Source organism: Mercenaria mercenaria, chromosome 9 (genome assembly GCF_021730395.1).
Source record: "Mercenaria mercenaria strain notata chromosome 9, MADL_Memer_1, whole genome shotgun sequence".
Taxonomy (NCBI): domain Eukaryota; kingdom Metazoa; phylum Mollusca; class Bivalvia; order Venerida; family Veneridae; genus Mercenaria; species Mercenaria mercenaria.
The window spans coordinates 48,882,156-48,887,449 of record NC_069369.1 but is presented as its reverse complement, the minus strand read 5'-3'; positions in this window follow the sequence as shown (position 1 = coordinate 48,887,449).

Genomic DNA, 5,294 nt, shown 5'->3' with positions numbered 1-5,294 from the left:
CCGAAGGAGATCCTTTGGAAGCAAAAATGCAACCAAGCAAATAATAGCAGACTCGAAGGAGTCCTTTGGAAGCAAAAAATGCAACCAAGCAAAATAATAGCAGTCTCGAAGGAGATCCTTTGGAAGTAAAGAATGTAACCAAGCAAACTAATAGCAGTCTCGAAGGAGATCCTTTGGAAGCAAAAAATGTAACCAAGCAAACTAATAGCAGACTCGAAGGAGATCCTTTGGAAGCAAAAAATGCAACCAAGCAAAATAATAGCAGTCTCGAAGGAGATCCTTTGGAAGTAAAGAATGTAACCAAGCAAACTAATAGCAGACACGAAGGAGATAGTTTGGAAGCAAAAAATGTAACCAAGCAAACTAATAGCAGACTCGAAGGAGATCCTTTGGAAGCAAAGAATGCAACCAAGCAAAATAATACAGACTCGAAGGAGATCCTTTGGAAGTAAAGAATGTAACCAAGCAAAATAATAGCAGTCTCGAAGGAGATCCTTTGGAAGCAAAGAATGTAACCAAGCAAACTAATAGCAGACTCGAAGGAGATCCTTTGGAAGCAAAAAATGCAACCAAGCAAAATAATAGCAGTCTCGAAGGAGATCCTTTGGAAGTAAAGAATGCAACCAAGCAAAATAATACAGACTCGAAGGAGATCCTTTGGAAGAAAAGAATGCAACCAAGCAAAATAATAGCAGTCTCGAAGGAGATCCTTTGGAAGTTAAGAATGCAACCAAGCAAAATAATAGCAGACTCGAAGGAGATCCTTTGGAAGCAAAAAATGCAACCAAGCAAAATAATAGCAGTCTCGAAGGAGATCCTTTGGAAGCAAAAAATGTAACCAAGCAAACTAATAGCAGACTCGAAGGAGATCCTTTGGAAGCAAAAAATGCAACCAAGCAAAATAATAGCAGTCTCGAAGGAGATCCTTTGGAAGCAAAAAATGTAACCAAGCAAAATAATAGCAGACTTGAAGGAGATCCTTTGGAAGCAAAAAATGTAACCAAGCAAAATAATAGCAGTCTCGAAGGAGATCCTTTGGAAGCAAAAAATGTAACCAAGCAAACTAATAGCAGACTCGAAGGAGATCCTTTGGAAGCAAAGAATGTAACCAAGCAAACTAATAGCAGACTCGAAGGAGATCCTTTGGAAGCAAAAAATGTAACCAAGCAAACTAATAGCAGACTCGAAGGAGATCCTTTGGAAGCAAAAAATGCAACCAAGCAAAATAATAGCAGTCTCGAAGGAGATCCTTTGGAAGTAAAGAATGTAACCAAGCAAAATAATAGCAGTCTCGAAGGAGATCCTTTGGAAGCAAAAAATGTAACCAAGCAAACTAATAGCAGACTCGAAGGAGATCCTTTGGAAGCAAAAGAATGCAACCAAGCAAATAATAGCAGTCCTCGAAGGAGATCCTTTGGAAGTAAAGAATGAACCAAGCAAACTATAGCAGACTCGAAGGAGATCCTTTGGAAGCAAAAAATGTAACCAAGCAAACTAATAGCAGACTCGAAGGAGATCCTTTGGAAGCAAAAAATGTAACCAAGCAAACTAATAGCAGACTCGAAGGAGATCCTTTGGAAGCAAAAAATGCAACCAAGCAAAATAATAGCAGTCTCGAAGGAGATCCTTTGGAAGTAAAGAATGTAACCAAGCAAAATAATAGCAGTCTCGAAGGAGATCCTTTGGAAGCAAAGAATGCAACCAACCTAAATAATAGCAGTCTCGAAGGAGACCCTTTGGAAGTAAAGAATGCAAACAAGCAAACTAATAGCAGACTCGAAGGGGATCCTTTGGAAGTAAAGAATGCAACCAAGCAAAATAATAGCAGTCTCGAAGGCGATCCTTTGGAAGCAAAGAATACAACCAACCTTAATAATAGCAGTCTCGAAGGAGACCCTTTGGAAGTAAAGAATGTAACCAAGCAAACTAATAGCAGACTCGAAGGAGATCCTTTGGAAGTAAAGAATGCAACCAAGCAAAATAATAGCAGACTCGAAGGAGATCCTTTGGAAGCAAAGAATGCAACCAAGCAAACTAATAGCAGTCTCGAAGGAGATCCTTTGGAAGCAAAGAATGTAACCAAGCAAACTAATAGCAGATCTCGAGGAGATCCTTTGGAAGTAAAGAATGAACCAACAACTAATATGCAGTCTCGAAGGAGATCCTTTGGAAGTAAAGAATGCGACCAACCCAAATAATAGCAGACTCGAAGGAGATCCTTTGGAAGCAAAGAATGCGACCAAGCTAAATAATAGCAGACTTAAAGGAGATCCTTTGTAAGCAAAGAATGCAACCAAGCTAAATGATAGCAGACTCGAAGGAGATCCTTTGGAAGCAAAGAATGCAACCAAGCTAAATGATAGCAGACTCGAAGGAGATCCTTTGGAAGCAAAGAATGCAACCAAGCAAAATGATAGCAGACTCGAAGGAGATCCTTTGGAAGGAAAGAATGTAACCAAGCAAAATAATAGCAGACTCGAAGGAGATCCTTTGGAAGTAAAGAATGTAACCAAGCAAAATAATAGCAGTCTCGAAGGAGATCCTTTGGAAGCAAAGAATGCAACCAACCTAAATAATAGCAGTCTCGAAGGAGACCCTTTGGAAGTGAAGAATGCAACCAAGCAAACTAATAGCAGACTCGCAGGAGATCCTTTGGAAGTAAAGAATGTAACCAAGCAAACTAATAGCAGTCTCGAAGGAGATCCTTTGGAAGCAAAGAATGCAACCAACCTAAATAATAGCAGACTCGAAGGAGATCCTTTGGAAGCAAAGAATGCAACCAAGCTAAATAATAGCAGACTCGAAGGAGATCCTTTGGAAGCAAAGAATGCAACCAAGCTAAATGATAGCAGACTCGAAGGAGATCCTTTGGAAGCAAAGAATGCAACCAAGCTAAATGATAGCAGACTCGAAGGAGATCCTTTGGAAGCAAAGAATGCAACCAAGCAAAATGATAGCAGACTCGAAGGAGATCCTTTGGAAGTAAAGAATGTAACCAAGCAAAATAATAGCAGTCTCGAAGGAGATCCTTTGGAAGTAAAAAATGTAACCAAGCAAAATAATAGCAGTCTCGAAGGAGATCCTTTGGAAGCTAAGAATGCAACCAACCTAAATAATAGCAGTCTCGAAGGAGACCCTTTGGAAGCAAAGAATGCAACCAAGCAAAGTAATAGCAGACTCGAAGGAGATCCTTTGGAAGTAAAGAATGCAACCAAGCTAAATCATAGCAGACTCGAAGGGGATCCTTTGGAAGCAAAGACTGCAACCAAGCTAAATAATAGCAGACTCGAAGGAGATCCTTTGGAAGGAAAGAATGTAACCAAGCAAAATAATAGCAGTCTCGAAGGAGATCCTTTGGAAGTAAAAATGTAACCAAGCAAATAATAGCAGTCTCGAAGGAGATCCTTTGGAAGCTAAGAATGCAACCAACCTAATAATGCAAGGTCTCGAAGGAGACCCCCTTTGGAAGCAAAGAATGCAACCAAGCAAAAATAGCAGACTCGAAGGAGATCCTTTGGAAGTAAAGAATGCAACCAAGCTAAATCATAGCAGACTCGAAGGGGATCCTTTGGAAGCAAAGACTGCAACCAAGCTAAATAATAGCAGACTCGAAGGAGATCCTTTGGAAGGAAAGAATGTAACCAAGCAAAATAATAGCAGTCTCGAAGGAGACCCTTTGGAAGCAAAGAATGTAACCAAGCAAACTAATAGCAGTCTCGAAGTAGATCCTTTGGAAGAAAAGAATGCAACCAACCTAAATAATAGCAGACTCGCAGGAGATCCTTTGGAAGCAAAGAATGCAACCAACCTAAATAATAGCAGACTCGAAGGAGATCCTTTGGAAGTAAAGAATGCAACCAAGCAAAATAATAGCAGACTCGAAGGAGATCCTTTGGAAGTAAAGAATGCAACCAAGCTAAATAATAGCAGACTCGAAGGAGATCCTTTGGAAGTAAAGAATGCAACCAAGCTAAATAATACCAGACTCGAAGGAGATCCTTTGGAAGTAAAGAATGCAACCAAGCTAAATAATAGCAGACTCGAAGGAGGTCCTTTGGAAGCAAAGAATGTAACCAAGCAAACTAATAGCAGACTCGAAGGAGATCCTTTGGAAGCAAAGAATGTAACCAAGGAAACTAATAGCACACTCGAAGGAGATCCATTGGAAGCAAAGAATGCAACCAAGCTAAATAATAGCAGACTAGAAGGAGATCCTTTGGAAGCAAAGAATGCAACCAACCTAAATAACAGCAGACTCGAAGGAGATCCTTTGGAAGTAAAGAATGTAACCAAGCAAACTAATAGCAGACTCGAAGGAGATCCTTTGGAAGCAAAGAATGTAACCAAGCAAACTAATAGCACACTCGAAGGCGATCCATTGTAAGCAAAGAATGCAACCAAGCTAAATAATAGCAGACTCGAAGGAGATCCTTTGGAAGTGAAGAATGCAACCAAGCAAAGTAATAGCAGACACGAAGGAGATCCTTTGGAAGCAAAGAATGTAACCAAGCAAACTAATAGCACACTCGAAGGAGATCCATTGGAAGCAAAGAATGCAACCAAGCAAAATAATAGCAGTCTCGAAGGAGATCCTTTGGAAGCAAAGAATGTAACCAAGCAAACTAATAGCAGACTCGAAGGAGATCCTTTGGAAGTAAAGAATGTAACCAAGCAAACTAATAGCAGTCTCGAAGGAGATCCCTTGGAAGTAAAGAATGCAACCAAGCTAAATAATAGCAGACTCGAATGAGATTCTTTGGAAGCAACGAATGCAACCAAGCAAAATGATAGCAGACTCGAAAGAGATCCTGTGGAAGTAAAGAATGTAACCAAGCAAACTAATAGCAGTCTCGAAGGAGATCCTTTGGAAGCAAAGACTGTAACCAAGCAGACTAATAGCAGACGACTCGAAGGAGATCCTGTTGAAGTAAAGAATGTAACCAAGCAAACTAATAGCAGTCTCGAAGGAGATCCTTTGGAAGTAAAGAATGCAACCAAGCTAAATAATATTTATATATATAGGTGTCTTTTGAATGTGTCAAATTAAGAAATGATAGAGATTTCGTGTTAAATTATTACATAGAATAACAGAATAACGAAGGAGTAATGCATATTTACAGTATGAGGCAAACAATTTAATGGTATATCAATAATACACGTATTTTATCCTTGTATCTAATTTGGAAAAAAAAAACAATAAAAGAAATTACCTCTATTAATAGGAAAAATCAGCAAAATAAGATAATGTTAACAACCCAAACGCGGAGTTAAAAAAATGACCCATTTAGTGACCG